At 40.6% G+C, this 17,322-nt stretch overlaps 1 long non-coding RNA gene across 1 annotated transcript in view; it reads left to right on the plus strand.

Annotated features, from left to right (window-relative positions):
- The first annotated feature begins 1,976 nt into the window (after positions 1-1,976).
- The window catches only part of LOC149445535 (uncharacterized), a 116,587-nt gene continuing 101,241 nt past the window's right edge, over positions 1,977-17,322 (plus strand). The window contains exon 1 of the long non-coding RNA XR_016306392.1: positions 1,977-2,106. This is a non-coding gene — a long non-coding RNA (uncharacterized LOC149445535). The remainder of the gene's footprint in view (positions 2,107-17,322) is intronic.

A 17,322-nucleotide genomic window follows, 5' to 3' on the forward strand; every position in this document is an offset into this window, starting at 1 on the left:
TTCTGCTGTAAATTCTTTGAGCGCTAAAAGAGGAGTTTCATCGAAGATCCGGCCTGGAGGTTTCACTGTGGAGACTGTCTGCCTGATTCTGGAGGGACATATCCAAGTCCCAGGGACACTGTTAGTACAGACCTGAGAGATGGATCCTAATGACTGTTGCTGCTTGCTGCTTAAGGTTTGTCTTGCCTGGGACATTGCTAGTGATGTCCCAGTGCTGTCCACTTTATGTCCTACTGCTGAAGGAGCTGTTTTGAGACGTATCTGCAAAGGGAAGCGTGTCCTCACAGTTAATTTTTTTTTTGGAGTATCCCACAACTTCCCTAAGCCCTATCCAAGTGAATCTGCAATAAACTCTAAAAAGGCAAACCCTAGACTGTTTACTGAGCCAAAGGAGTGAATGTTGCTGTTTGCCAATGCACTAGTGGGAAAAGAACCTCTCTTCGGGGGGGGGGGGGGATCACTACACTGAAAATAATGAACTTGTTATACTTACCTTTTCTGTGCAATGGGTTTGCACAGGGCGGCCCCAAACCTCCTCTTTTGGGGTTCCCTACCGGCAATATAGGCTCCTCCTCTTCTCCAAGTGCCCCTATAGCAAGCTGCTGTCTGTGGGGGCACTCATGTGGGCTTGATTCCAAGCCAAACTGTGTGTGTCCATAGATACACACAGAGCCACTCAGCCCTGCCTTCCCACTCCCTCCTCACAAGATTTGACTGACAGCAAATGATCTCTTGATCCAATGGCTCCTGCTACTGCTAAGGCTTCTGCAAGAAGAGAAAGAAGGAAGAAGTGCTGCTGCAAACGGGCACATCATTAGATCGAGGTCGGGCTCAGGTAAATGTTTTAAGAGGGCTGGGGAGCAGCTGTTGAAAGCAGCCTTTTTCTTGATAACCACTTCAATGCAGTCCAAATGCAGAGAAAAAAAAACACCAAAAACTAAATAATAACTCTACAAGTGAATACATATTCACATTTTGCATTTTAAATGTAAAATTCAAACTTTGCTTTGAGTGCTCAGGCCACAGCCAGTCACATACCATGGGAGAAAAGGCAAGATGGTGTTTAAAATGACTAGATTTCTTAAATTAAATATTTTTTTTATTTTAAGGTGTAGATTTTTATTATTAGTTACACATTAAAAAAGCATGGTGAATGCATACATATGTATGAAGCCAGTTTCTACTGATCTATCAAAGAGAATGTTCATACATTTGAATAAAAGAACCTAAAAGAAAATGAACATTTAACGTAACAAACATTACAGTGTCCATTGTGACATGGGCAATATGACAGTAATGCAATGCATTTTATTAGCAACACATGATTCTTATATTTGTAGGAAAATAGTAAAGTATTCCAAAAGTATTTTAGTGTCCATCCTAATTTTACAGTTTACATACGGATTTTGTAAACAGGTAGATAAATGTAACCAGTACATTTTAAACAGTACTTCAATCCAAGGGAATGGTTTAATGTGTTCCTACCCAAGGCGACCACAGCTTGTCAAACGTTTTTGGGCAGCCCCTTACTTCATAGGTCAGTTTATGTAACAGTAATGCTTAATTAACAAATGCCTGCCAGCTAGCAATGGTGGGTTAGGGGATTTCCATTTAGAAACAATATTTTTCTAGAAAAATAGAACTGCAATAAGCAGAGGGAGTTTGGTGAATTTAGATATTTTCGTTTCATCTAAATAACCCAAACGACGACTGGTAGAATTACAGATGTTAGGTAAATCTAATAAGATGGCAGTGAACCCTTGTAAGTACGTACTAACGTGTTACTGTGATGGTTGTGTCCAGTATTTCTTGGTCAAGTGTTTTTCTTCTGTGTTAATTCTATTAATTAGTTAATGTTGCACAGTAGAAGTGGTGCTGCCTGACAAGCTAGGGGTTAACTCTGCTACCCAGGCTATCCCAGGTTTTTCTACAGAGCCCTGCCTCTTGCTAGAGAAACATATAAAAAGATCTCCAGGATGGGAACTAGGAAGGAGATGCTGCCACTATGTGAGTGAACTCTGCCTTTGTGTACCCTTTGGATGAACTTAGTCGGGGTACCCAGGATATAGAAATTATGGACTTTAAAGGACTTTCTGCAATTTTGAGGTATGATAATTATGGGGCAAGAGGGCTATCAGAAGGCACCAGAGTTAGAGAGAGTTGCTTGAGATTGTAAACCATGCTGTAGAAAATGTACCATGCTCTGAGCTGTAATGTATGAAGTTTTTACAAGTAAAGGAAAAGTTTTTCTGTTAATTAACCCTGCCTAGTCTGAAGTTACTAAAACGGATGCATGCACGGTGCGATACAGAACAGGGCTTACATCAGGGAACTGAGAGTTAGAGAAGATACAGTACAGAGCCTAACAAGCAGAATGCTGTTCAGATGAGGCTATATTGCTGTTGCTAATGACTACTGTATTTGTGTCAGATAATACCATGGCCGAGGTGATGGATACTCGGGTAGGGAAGGGGGTTTATGCTTAGCCTCCTAACTAGTGACCGGTTCCCCACATACTGAGACCAGATTCATGGCACAGAGTGTCTAGGGATCCAGTCTGGGAGTCACCAGAGTTATTGAGAGAGGCCAAGTAGAACAAGCATGAAGTTATGTACAAGTGTAAGTAATAGGTCCACCTGCGCTGCTAAGCCTACAATATATAATATATAATAAAGAAACAGCTGCCAACATCCAATCCTCACCTTTTAAATGGACATATAGGTATACAAATAATCAATAGTGATGCAGCGCTGATATAATTAACAATAGAGTGGATTTCAACCGTGAGAAGAAAGTGAATACGGTGTTATACAGCCCGCACAAACACGGCACACAATAATTCCCTCTATAATATATAATTGTTGTTTGTAGATATAAATGCAGTCCACAGTATATATAGATGAATAAATAAGTTCTTAGAGGACACACATGCTTCTGTGCTGGTGCAAAGTGGTAGGTGACAATCCTTAAATGGCTAGCATGCCCGCTCACCTTCCCCCTGCGACCCACAGGGGCCAAAAAGCCTGCCGGGTCACACCTTGACCCTATGCGTTATCTCCAGGTGCAACACAATCTTCACTCTCCAGTACTCTCTCCTTCACCATCTGTTATTCCCCTTGAATAGGTACCGCTGTACGTGTATTCAAAAAGCTCATAGGATGGTGATAATCATGGAACAAAAACACAAAGATCCTCCATAGTGTAACACTGTATATCACGTTTATTCCTTAAAAAACGCCAAGTCACAACTCACATTTCAGCAGATGAAAAAAACGCTTGTAACACCTCTCATGGGTGTACTGAGGCACTCTGGTGTAGCAAGATGGCGCCAAACCGGAAGTGCGTCACCACGTCACTACGTCACATCTACGCGTTACGCCACGCCCCTCGTAGCTTCGTCAGGATCCTGACGAAGCTACGAGGGGCGTGGCGTAACGCGTAGATGTGACGTAGTGACGTGGTGACGCACTTCCGGTTTGGCGCCATCTTGCTACACCAGAGTGCCTCAGTACACCCATGAGAGGTGTTACAAGCGTTTTTTTCATCTGCTGAAATGTGAGTTGTGACTTGGCGTTTTTTAAGGAATAAACGTGATATACAGTGTTACACTATGGAGGATCTTTGTGTTTTTGTTCCATGATTATCACCATCCTATGAGCTTTTTGAATACACGTACAGCGGTACCTATTCAAGGGGAATAACAGATGGTGAAGGAGAGAGTACTGGAGAGTGAAGATTGTGTTGCACCTGGAGATAACGCATAGGGTCAAGGTGTGACCCGGCAGGCTTTTTGGCCCCTGTGGGTCGCAGGGGGAAGGTGAGCGGGCATGCTAGCCATTTAAGGATTGTCACCTACCACTTTGCACCAGCACAGAAGCATGTGTGTCCTCTAAGAACTTATTTATTCATCTATATATACTGTGGACTGCATTTATATCTACAAACAACAATTATATATTATAGAGGGAATTATTGTGTACCGTGTTTGTGCGGGCTGTATAACACCGTATTCACTTTCTTCTCACGGTTGAAATCCACTCTATTGTTAATTATATCAGCGCTGCATCACTACTGATTATTTATGTACAAGTGTGTTTCCTGTATTCTGTAGTAACACTTGGGATATGTCAGTGGTAGTAGGTTATGGAACTGCTGTGTTGGTGGAGACCGGTACTGACTCAGAAATGCTGCACACTTGGGGAAGTGGTGTTCTCTAACAGAAGTGTGTCCAAAGTACTTAGTGTTAACAAGGGTGAGAAATATGACCATGGATTACAAAGAGTTAACTGTGCAAGTCGCTGCTCGCTTCCAAACTCTGAAAGTCTGCCTTAATGTTCGTTTCACAGGACTGCAGCTCCTACCTAAGGTTTAGGTATTAGTGAGTGCAGTGTACCCGTTAGGGCACCTTAAGTCCCACCCACATCTCGTTACATCAGACCAAAAAGATCTTATTTTAGGACATTCCTAGACCATGTGTAAAAAGAAGCCTCTCTAATAGGGATGAGATTTGGATTTGGCTCAACCATTAGTTTGAAGTGGATCCTCAAGATTCACATTCAGATCAAATCATCATTCACCAAAAAGCAATTAAGGAACCAACCAAAATATACTGCTTAAATTTGCCCTTGCTTAGCTGAGTCACAAAAAACAATAATCTGAAAGAACGAATTACCCAGCTCCATGACTATAAAGGGGTAAGCTTATAGCAGCCATATTGTTAGTGTGCAGCTTTTAAGGAGAGCTGATAAGGGATAAAGCAGGAAAATATACTGTGCAATCTTATGCCCAGCCTTTGTTCAAAGTTTTACAGATCCTTAATCAGGACCAGGGGCGGACTGACCATTCGAGTACTCGGGCACTGCCCGAGGGCCCGGAGTCAGTAGGGGGCCCCATGAAATGCCCCTGGTACCTTTTTTATAGGCTTTTTTGAGTGTGGGCAAGGACACAGGGGCCCCATGTTCCCCTATTGTCCGTGGGCCCCATTAGTTGTCAGTCTGCCCCTGATCAGGACTAATTTTGTCATATCAGTAACAGGTGTACTTGCTTGCAAGCTGCTGGCCCCTCCTTTGCCGCCCTTTAGTTTCTTTTGTGATTTATTATCTTTTTTTCTTATGTCTTTCTTTTAAAGTTTTTCTCTTTTATTTTATTTTCTGTTTGCGATAAAAAAAGATTTCCAAAAACATCTGGAGGCACTGCCCCACAGGAGCTCTACGTTTTATGACTAAAAAACACCTGCCTCGTCTCTTTCAATTAGGGCCTAATCTATTTGCTGTCCTTCTGCTGGACATGTTCTACCAAACCTGCCTGAGGCTATAGCCAGAATTTTCAGTGATGGGCACTCCCAGGAACCATGGCCTGACACCAGTTTGCAGTGAAGAAAACAGGCGACCACTAAGGTTCCTGGCCAACATCTCATATGGTGTGCTTTGTTGAAGACTGACTTGTGCTTAACTTCCACAACTTGGGTGACCCTGCTTCACCCGCCAGGGGGCTTAGTACTTCTAGTACTGCTTGATGAAAAAGCATGTCGCTGTTAAAACTGTGCAGTGATAGAAATTTTGGGATTGGTACATGTCCATGTAGAAAAGTAATTTAATTCCCTTTTTACCCTTTTTGATTTTCTATACATATCTATACTAGTACCCAGCTACAAGAAAGGCCTATTTCACAAAAAAAAGTAAAATTGCAGTTTTTTGTCACCTTCTAAATAAGTGATTTGCTCTAAATGTGCTTAAGTTATTGATGTTCTGAAAGTTAACAGGAGCCTACAAATGTACTTTTAATGAAAAACATTTAAAAAAAAAATATACTAGCCCTCTTTTAAAGTAGATACTTTTAAAGTAGTCTACTTTAACACTGGGCTGTTTTGTTTTTAGAAGGGGCCCCACAAGCAGGGACCATAATCATGATGGGACAGCCCTGTTTATTAGGGACCTTTCTTGTAACACCTGTTCAGTTTTGAAGGGTCTATAGACTGGATCAGCATAGCAGGGTGCTTGCATTCTTGCTGTTCTACAGTTGTGAGTATATTAACCTGTGTGCTTGATGCATCAGGATGATTTTTTTTTAATTTGTTACAAAAACATAAAGGTAAAGCTATTAAATACTGACAGATATTCTCATGCATCCTGTTCACTAATCTCTTTCTATAACCATATCCACTAAAGAATCTTAGCAGAACCAGATTAAATACTTTACCTGCAGTAATTTCTCCATGTGTTTTGGGTAGCATAACCCAAAATACAACCTTGGACAGAAATCAAGTTGGTCTTATTTATGTGTTGATAGTTGGCCTGTTGGCGTTGGTCCCCACAGTTTTCAATAAGCTGAGTTAGAACACTATGTTTTTGGCTTGAATCCAAATGGCATAAAACCCTAGGCTTTGACTGAAGCTGGAGAAAAAGTTAACTATGTATGTGTTGAGTGAGTGACCGTTATTATTTGTGCTTTGGCAAATGTTCATTTTCCCCAGTTTCCAAGATCCAACTCTAATATCAAAAAGACCTCAAAAGGAGAATTTAAAGGGACATTAAATATAACACAAAAATTACATTATGTACTATTAATTTTTATTTGGGACTTTTTTATTTTCAATATTTTTATTAACGTTTTGCAAAATACAGCAAAGAGTCAAAGTGTGTTTTTTCCATCACCCAAGGTGCAAATGGTTCTGTAGCACAACAACAGTAAAGTACATTCAAGGGAATAAAAAATGTTAGAGTAGGGTAGTATTGAAGTTCACACAGGTAGTGTCAGGAATGGACTTGCCAATAATGGTGGGACTCACCTGCCTTGTGGGCTGCAGTACCAGGGCTGGCCAGCGGGTGCTCTCAGCAATCAGAGACTCACCCCTGCAGTCAGCCAAACACCTGAAGCTGATTGCAGGGGTTGTATTTAAGGAATGGCCAGACTCACATTCAGGGCCTTGGTGTGCGTTTTTCCATGGGCCCCTGTATCTTGTATCCTGTGTTCCTGTTTCTGCCTGACTTGTTGCCGAAACCCTGCCTGATCCTGACCTCTGCTGACTTCTCCTGTTTGATCCCTGGCTTGTGACCCTGACCATTCTCTGCCTGACCCTCTGCACCGCGCTGCCCGTGAGTTACTGAACCCAGCTTGTGACCCCGACCACTCTCCCGCCTGTTCCTGGTACTCCGTTTGCCCGTTTGCTACTGACCCGGCCTGCCTGATGACTCTTGCATTGTATGTATTGTTATCTGTAGGTGGTTTGGTTTGTTTGCACTGTGTTTATGTTTAGTTTTGCACTGTGTTTTGTATTATTAGTCTTAATAAATCATATTGTTTATACCATATCTGAAGCCTGCGTTTCCCTGTGTCAGTCCACACACCTCTGGTCATACCCGGAGCCCTGACAGGTAGAAGATTACAAGTAACATACAGTCAGGTCCATAAATATTGGGACATTGACACAATTCTAACATTTTTGGCTCTATACACCACCACAATGGATTTGAAATGAAACAAACAAGATGTGCTTTAACTGCAGACTGTCAGCTTTAATTTGAGGGTATTTACATCCAAATCAAAGCCAAAAATGTTAGAATTGTGTCGATGTCCCAATATTTATGGACCTGACTATATATTAAAAGGAAGGGGAGGGGCATACCAAAGGGAATGTGTCACAAGGAAAAAGTATTGTTCCGGGAGAGGAGCACAAAGTAATTTCCATGGTAGTTGGTAGAAAAAAAAGGGGGTGGCGGAGGAAGAAGTAAAGATAAGAAGGGGTGCCCTAGGTCTGATGCTGTGGCCGCCACCAATTTTTTTTTTTGTTTAAGCACTGCATTGATACTTGCACTGTATTGCTGGCTCTTCTGTCATATCTCAAATAAATTACAGAGACAAGAAAGGGTCCTCCTCAACTCTGATGTGCAGTGTCATAGGACCAAAGGAAAGACTTCCCCTCGCTGAGCACTGCACTGATCTGAGGTCTGGTGAGTGGACTTGCACTCTGTGTTATGCACTCCTGACCCCTGCCCTCTGTACATTATGTACTCTTGACCCCTGCACTCTGTGTTACGTACTCCTGACCCCTGTGCTCTGTTATTTACTCCTAAGTCCTGGATTGTTTACATTACATACTCCTTTTGATTCCCTGCGCTCTGTCCATTATGCACTTGTACCTCTGTACTCTGTGCTTTAAACACTTCTGACACATGCACTCTGTGACTTATGCTCTTCTGACCTCTGTGCCTTGTATATTATGCACTCCTGACCCCTGCATTCTGTGCATTATGCACTCCTAAACGCAGCACTGACCACAGCATTTTATATTCCTAAGCCCTGCACTATTTGCATTATACACCCCTTTCCCCTGCCTTATAGACTCCTATCTTATATACATTGTGCTGTACATTACATACTTCTGAATAAAGTGCTTTATTATCTCAACAGTTGCTGGTTGCTAAGTAGTACCTGATTTTTTTTGTTCTTATGATATATCAGGGCTTGAAAAAGCCGCTCGCCAAATGCGAGGAGAAATTCCTCTGTGGCGAGCGGCTGCGAGCGGTGAACACAGATGAAGCTTGAAGCGACTGCACCTGCGCTCCAAGCCTCATTGTGAAGCCGAGTTCCGGTTTACAACTTCCGGTTTCCAGCTTCTGCGGCACCGCTGCCGAGGGGACAGGTGTAGGAGAGGTCCGCTCTCCTCCGCTGACGGGAGACACCCTCTCCACAGCCACGGAGGACTTGGGGGGACAGTAAGTACTGTATACAACATGTCAGTAATCATTACTGTATACATGTCATATCACTATAATGGAGTACAGGGGAGCTGGAATATACATTACTGTGTACAGTTTTATATTTCGGACTATTTATTCTAAAGAAAAATGTAATTTCATAAGCTTTAAGGGAAAGTGGTTGGGGGCGGGCTGGGGTTGGGGGCGGACCTGGGCAAGGTTGGGTGGGGCAACTGGTGGCGAGTAAGTTTGTGACCGGCTAGTAGGTCTGGACTCGAAATTGTAACCCCTGTGCTATATGCCTTGTACGCAATATACAGTGTCTTCCCTCATTACTGAACAACCCCCCAAAAATGGGCTAAACATCCATTTGCTAATGATCGTAGATAAAGTTCAGTCTTGTAGCCATCCCTACTTCATTATTGTCAAACAAGTTGCATATATGAATTCAGGGCAAAAAATAAAAATTAAATAGTTATTTCATTACAAACAAATAAATGGCATGTTATCCAATAAAGTGCAAAACACACTTAAAATATCAAAGTGCTACGTGCTAAAAACTAATTCAAGCAAGACATTTGTATATGTATATCCAGCTGGAAGAACTCTCACAGCGCTATCTATATTGCAATCGCTATAAAAAATGGATATGAACACATACGTTTTAATAAATTAAATTAACAAATCTCTGCATCCAAAAATGTGCCCAGTACACCATCGAAAGTCAAGATCTGTGGCCCTCTCAAGTGTTCGCACTCTCACCACAGCTGTCTAACAAGGGTAAATAGTGATCACACTTATAAGTTGTAGGTAGGGAGCACACATAGCGTGAGTTTATTTGAATTTTAATTGCATATCTGTGAACACACTCTTTCTTTCTCCTCCTTTTTGCTTCCACATGTGACATCTTCACCCTCCTTCATACACTCCACTTCTCAACCTTATGGAGATCGACTTTCCAGACAGCATTGACCCTGTAAATTAAACTGTTGACCGCTTAAATTAATAAGCAGTTCATTCTCCATTCAGTTTTATTCATACACCACAGAACTTGATTCTCCACAATCCTCCAACCTTGTAAAAAAAACCCATTCAACTTGAAATAGAAATGAATGGCAAAACATTTGTGTAACTGTTTTTCCCCCTTTTTTTTTCATAAGTGATTACATCCTACAGCCTCTGTTCTCAGCTGCATAATAGCTAGGGGAGGAGAAACAGCAGCATATTGAACTTCACAGTGAATGGCTGTGCAGTGGGGTTGTCAGCACGAGCCTGATCATTGGAGAGGAGCAGGTTGAGTTCCCAGCATAGCTAAAGAACTGACCACAGTATTCTCTCCTGCTTAGTGTGGTCAGTTTTTAACAGGAAAGCAGACGGATAGGCAGGAACAGTAGGGATTTCGTACAAAGGAAACAATACAAAGAGAACAGGATACTTTTTCATATAAGTACATAGCACAGCAGGCACATATTAAGTATACGAGATGTTGGGTTTACATATTCTATAACAGTTCCAATGATGTAAGTGCATAAAATTTAGACAACACAGAAGAGACACCATCATTAACTTTATTCATAAACTGTATTTTTTTAGTTAAAATATCACACAAAAACTTACATTTGGCAAGTGCTTGCCTAGCACTAGGGATATCAGCATATATGTACAGTATAGCTGTTTTTAAAGGTATATATTCAGCAGCTGGTAGGTCAGAAAATTAAGTATACTAACGCAGCCCTTCAATGTTCTTTTTTTTAATTTAAGGTAGGATCAGACAAAGCTTGTATTTTCAGTGTGCACAAAAGCATGTTTCACTTTTTTGTAAATGATTGTGCTGAAGTTTATACGTGTCTGTCAGATCCTTACTTGTGGCATAGCAAATAAAGCATATTTTATAGGTACAGGAAAACGTCCCCTGCAAGGTAATGTCATAATGTGCTAGTATGTATTGCATACCTGCAGATCATGAAGGACTTACATTAAAGTGTTAGTAAACCCACAACAGTAAAAATCAGTCTCTATATGAAGTAAAGCATGCTTGTTATACTCACTGTGGAACCTAAGGGGTTAATCATCTGCATTGTGCAAAAAGGCTGTTTGATCCTGTTTTCTCTGCTCCTTCTATTGTTCAAATATATCTCCTGATAAGACAGACTGGACCTGTAGCCATTCTGCACATGCTCAGTTTAGTTTTAATAGAGGTTTTTTTTCCTTGGGAGAGTGCATGTGATCAGCACAGGGCCAATCAGCACTGTCCAGACAGAGGTCAGGGGTTTTGCATCCTCCTAGAGCAGAAAGAAAACTCCTCCTACAAGCTTTAACCAGTGTTCTGCTGAACACTGATAGAAGTCACAAGACTGCTCTAACTGCTAATGAGAAAAGGTATTAGCAGTTTATATTATTATTATACAGGATTTATATAGCGCCAATAGTTTGAGCAGCGCTTTACAATATAAGGGAGACAGTACAATTACAATACTTTCAGTACAGAAGGAATGTGAGGGCCCTGCTTGTGGAGCTTACAATCTAAAGGATTTACTACAATAATTGCACTTCCATGTTCTGTGTAATGTGGGAGACCAGATAATAGTGAATGCAGAGTCCTGGGTTTAGTAACACTTTAAAACAGAGACCTCCAGCGGCGAGCTGTCCCCGCTGCAGAGGCTTACATCTTCACCCGGTCTTCCTTCCAGGTTCATGGGCTCCAGCCGCCTGACAGGCCCAGCAACGATGACGTCACATGCGCGAGAGTCTCGGGCCATGGCACAGCGTTCTGAAGGAACAGTACAGGTAAGCCATTCCCTGCTATAAGAATCTCTATACTGTTAGACTGAGATCATTGTGCAAAGAATAGACAAACTGATTGACTAGAATGTTGAAACACCCACCTTCCCTGTCTTAAGCTGGCCATACATTATACAATTTTCTTTTTCAATTTCCTTTAGATTTACCTTCAACTATGTAGTGCAAGGGCCTGTCTGATTGCATACAAATTGAAAGTGTTTAGGTTTGACCTTGTATTATAATCAGCACAGTGACCAAGTGGTTATTACTTCCCCCTAGCAGCTCTAGGGCTGTTGGTTTCAAATCCCAACCATGGCACTACCTTTGCATGTCTCCTTGTGCCTGTGTGGGTTTCCTCTGTTTTCCTCCCACACTCCAAAGACATGCTGGTAGGTTAACTGGAACCTGGATCCTTGATCCTAGTATGTGTATGTATGAATGTGAGTTAGGGACCTTAAAGTGTAAGCTCCTCGTGGGCAGGGACTGGTGTGAATGTACAATATAGATGTAAAGTGCTGTGTAAATTGATGGTGATATATGTATCTGTAATAATGATATGGTTTTGATAAATCTAAAGAAACATTGTACAGGAAAATTGTATAATGCTACCGTATAGCAGATTACAGGAGGCCAAGATAAACACAGAATTAATGTGTGTACAATAGCTGTATTTAAAAATACACATAATGAATATACAGTATAAATAAATGATGGATATTTTTCTATATTGCTGGGGTGCAGCTTTTCTGCTTACTAAAGCAGAGTGCTAGTCTGGAAGAATTTTCTTTTGTTTTTTTGAGCTTTTGCTATTTCAGAATCAAATAGTTAACTCACACAGGTTAGGTCTTGATTTCCACCCCATATTAAATACACCTTTAAGTATTCAACTGACTAAAACTGCGTTTTACAAGTTTGTTTTTGAAGTAAAAGCCCACAGTTTTACAACTTTGATGCTGGGAAATCTGTCTCTGAGATGGAGATCAGGTAAAACTTGGAGATAAATAGGACCTTCAAAGCTAAGGCTACAAAACTAGCAAACCGTGTCAGCTAATGGTATTTTTATTTGGTTGCTTTAGACATTAAAACAACATTCCGTGTTACTTGATTTTAAATAAACGTTCTGCTGTTTCAGCACCTTAAAAGCCCTTGTATTTTAAAATACCAATTCTTGCTTGCCTAAAGATTTTTTTATTTTATTGGAATACTGGAAAATTAGACGTATGTGGAAAAACAAATAAAATGGGATGGTGGCTTTTTACTTATCAGTCTGACTGAACTACTTATTCCTATGTATTTAATCAGTGTAAAATGTCCATTTCTGGAAGATTATCATTTTCAAGCTGGAACTGTCTGCTGCTTATGAGTCTTGCACATCTGCCTTGGAGATACCCACATGGAAGAAAAATATATTTGAAATATATTGAATATGGCCAAAATTGTAGCATTTCAAATATATGTCAAAATATTTGGGAAGAATATTTTTAAAATATATTTCAAATATATTTTTCTTCCATATGGGTAGTTCTGCGGTTGTCATTAGGCACAGAGATTGCTGGTGGAAAATAGGAAAATACGGAAAATCCTTTCTCTCATATATATTTCAATGAAAGATTGTGTACAGATAGAACTTTTATTTTAGTTTTGGGTAGAACATGGAATGGTTAGGACCCATGTTAGGATTTCTTTTTGACTGTGTTCCATCAGGGAGATTTCTCTATTAATAACTGTTGTGTCCCAGAGACACAACAGTAATTAAAAGGAAATCTGTCCAAAATGAGGGGAAATCCTTTATTAGGGCCCATTCACACTCTTGTGTTGTTGTTATGCACTTTCCTGCAATGTACCTGCTCTATGTGCAATGTTTTGCAATGCAATCCGTTGATACCACCCTGATACACTGTACAGAAGAGTGCATTGCACATTGCAATGCACATACCACATGTTGTGCATTATTTGGTCCATTGTGGTGTACATTAATTAATGTTAACGCACCACAATGGATTGCTAAAGTGTACATAAGCCTTTAGACATATGCCACCAGAACAGGCATCTCCACTGAAAGATTGTCCATCTCCTACAGACAAACAGAGGTCTGTATTGTAGTTCCTGTGTATGTGCACAGCTGTCACAAACAGAATACACATACAGTCATGGTCAAAATTATTGGCAACCATGCATTTCTGTCAGATAATGCACCACTTCGCCCAGAAAGTTGTTGCAACTACAAATATTTAGGCATGCTCATGTTTAATTTTTAAGTTTGTATTGGTATTACACAATTAAGTGGAGAAACAAAAAGCCAAATCTGACACATTCCACCCAAAACTCCAAAAATGGAAAAATGTTTATAATTAATTCCATCATGTAGGAACCTCCAGGAAGATTTGCCAACAGACAGAAACAATAGGTGACTCAATTAATTAAGACAAAGTCACAATGGTAAACACAGATTACAGCAAGAGACCTCAGCATCAGGTTGTTTTGAGCTGATTATATTAACATCTGCTTAGAGTCTTTAAAGGGGGTTGAAGCAGTCAATGCTGGTTTGGGCACAGAGACCCCAAAAGGTCCCACAGGCACACACACCTTCCAAAGAATAGAGCCCCCTCAAACACCGGGGCCCATAGTCAGTAGGCAAGAAGCTAGCCTGCTGTTTCCTTCAAAAGATCCTTTCTTGGTTGGGTCTGTCACTGGGGACAACTAACAGAGGGGTCTGTGATGATGTCACAGTGCTCGCGGCTTACCGATACAGTATTACTACACATCAGGGAAGTGGAGGCTACCTGTATATGCTTACGAAGGGCAATTTTGGATCCATATGCGCATAATATCAGGTGCGATTGAGCACCTACACAATGTGAGTGGCCATTTTTATGTTTTTAATAAAGCAGTGTGTTTAAAGGATAAAGCACTATTGTGTTTTACAATTTTTTTCTGCCATGTGTGCTGAATGGAAGAGGAAAAATTAAAGGAACTGGTCACCATTGGAGGAAGACTATATACAAGATATACCCGCCATTATATGTCCACTTCAAGGGACACATGCGTTTTTTGACCTAACTTTATGTGAGGTCAAAAACTCCAGGTGAGGGCACGTTTGGTGTTTGTGGTGGTGGGTTAAGTTTTAAGAAGATATAGAGCTATGGAATTTATTGTCACTGAATTGATTTATTGCTCACACATACCATGAGTATATGTGGAATTACTCCTCAAAATACATTCTGCTACTTCTTCCGAGTATGGGGATACCACATGTGAGAGACTTTTTGTGACATGTGAGAAGCCCTGTAATGCCAGGATAGCCCCAAACCCCCCCCCCAAATGACCCCTTTTTGGAAAGTAGATACTTCAAAGAATTTGAAAAGAAGCATGGTGGGTATTTTGCAATCTCATTTGTTGGCATAAGTTTTGGAAAATGAAGAAAGAAAACAAAGACATATTTTTTCTTTTCTTTTTTTATATTTCAAAACCTTGGGAGAAAAAATGAGATCTGCAAAATACACACCATTCCTCTTTTTAAATTCCTTGGGGTGTCTACTTTCCAAAAAGGGGTCATTTGGGGGGAAGAGGGGTTGGTGCTATCCTGGCATTTCAGGGCCTCCGAAACTGTGATAGGTAGCGAGGAAGTGAAATGAGGAAGATATGCACCTTCAGGCTTTCAAAGTGGTGATTGGACTTCAGGCTCCTGTATGTGGCTAGGTGCCCAAAATATCTCACACATGTGGTATACCCATACTCAGTAGAAGTAGCAGAATGTATTTTGGGGTGTAATTCCACATATACCCATGGCTTGTGTGAGCAATACATCATTTAAGTGACAACTTTGTGTAAAAAAACCCCCATTTTTTGTCATTTTCCAAAAATTTGTGGAAAAAAATAAATCTTCCATGGACTCAATATGCCTCTCAGCAGATAGCTTAGGGTGTCTACTTTCCTAAAAGGGGTCATTTGGGGGTGTTTGTACTATCCTGGTATTTTAGCACCTCAAGAAATGTGATGGGCAGTCAGAAAGTAAAAGCTGTGTAAATTATTATCTATATACCATAGTTTGTAGATGCTATAACTTTCACAAAAACCATGTAAAAAAGACATGTAGCAAAATACATTTTGGCCTAAATTTATGATGAAATTTTAGTTTTTTGGATATTTTTTGTGACAGAAATGAGAAAAGATAATTTGTTTTTTAATTTTCAGTCTTTTTTTGTTTATAGCGCAAAAATCCCCCAGAGGTAATCAGATACCACCAAAAGAAAGCTCTATTTGTGTGAAAAAAAGGACATCAATTTAATTTGTGTACAGCATTGCATGACCGCGCAATTATCAGTTAAACTAGCACAGCGCGTTATAGCAAAAAATGTCTTAAACTGCAGTAAAAGCTATGTAAATTCCATTATCTATACCATAGTTTGTAGATGCTATAACTTTCACACAAAGCAATCAATATACACTTATTAGGATTTTTTTTTTTACCAAAGACATGTAGCAGAATACATTTTGGCCTAAAATTATGACTAATTTTGAGCATTTATAGCGCAAAAACTAAAAAGCACACAGATGATCAAATACCACTGAAAGAAAGCTCTGTTTGTGTGAAAAAAACGACATACATTTTGTTTGGGTACAGCATTGTATGACCGCGCAATTACCAGTTGAAATAGTGTAGTGCCAAATAGCAAAAAAAGGTCTGGCCAGAAAGGGGGGTAAATCCTCAGGAGAGCAAGTGGTTAAAGGAAAACATGGCACTGTATGTTTATTTACGTCCCATTATTTCCCTGTATGGGTGACTCTTTGAACAACGCATGTGGTTAAGGATGTAAGTAAACATCCAACATTTTGGGCCCGGGGTCAGTAGGGGGCCCCATGAGATGCCCCTGGTACCTTTTTCATAGGCTTTTTTGAGTTTGGGCAAGGACACAGGGGCTCCATGATCCCCTATTGCCCAGGGGCCCCATGAGTTGTCAGTCCGCCCCTGTAAGTGACTGATAATTGGACCAGATTTGAGCCACAAAATTATATACAACTAAGGTATATCAAATATTTATAATTATTACGATACTGCATTATATTGTAGACATCACACTTTAAAGTCCTTCTCTCCCTCTTTTCCTGACGAAGCTGGATGTGTGAAACGTATTAAGATAGGAGATATCTGTGACAATTCAATGCATGTTATCTTTGGACTAAGAGTTATATATTATTAACCTCTTCACACTGGCCGAATGCAAATGTGCAGCCTCCTGGCGTCTGGGCCTAGATGCCGAGCGGCAGCACATTTGCGTTCTATTAAAAAAGAACATATGTGCTGAGAGTACACGCCCTGCGCGTTCCCAGCACACATATCTGGTACTCATGGAAAGGTCCTGATCTCCTCTTTCTATTGGGACCTTTCTCGATCATGTGATCACCGTGATGGCGTGTCACGGCGGTCACATGACCCTAAACCCCACCCCGCCTTCCGGCTTCTGGAACCCTTAAAGGGCCAGGAGGCGGAGGCGCCAAGGGGTTAAGTAAGCAGGAACAATACCCATTTGATAATCTCCGTAAGTGGAGAGACTGTCTTTGACAATATTAAAATGTGTAACATGTAATTTCTATATGGAAAGATAATGGATTTGTAATTGTTTTTAAAAGTTGTACAAATAAATATAGAAGGTTTTCACGTGCGTACAGTACATTTTTTCTTCTTGGGAATTGTATGTAATTAGGCACCTTTAAAGTATTACCCACAACAGTAAAAACAGTCTGTATATGTAGTAAATCATGCTTGTTATACTCACTGTGGAACCTAAGGGGTTAATCCTCTGCATTGTATAAAAAGGCTGTTTGATCCTGTCTTCTCTGCCCC

The sequence above is a fragment of the Staurois parvus genome, unplaced genomic scaffold, assembly GCF_062004578.1.
Source record: "Staurois parvus isolate SC_StPar_1 unplaced genomic scaffold, SC_StPar_1.0 ptg000719l, whole genome shotgun sequence".
NCBI classification, from domain to species: Eukaryota; Metazoa; Chordata; class Amphibia; order Anura; family Ranidae; genus Staurois; species Staurois parvus.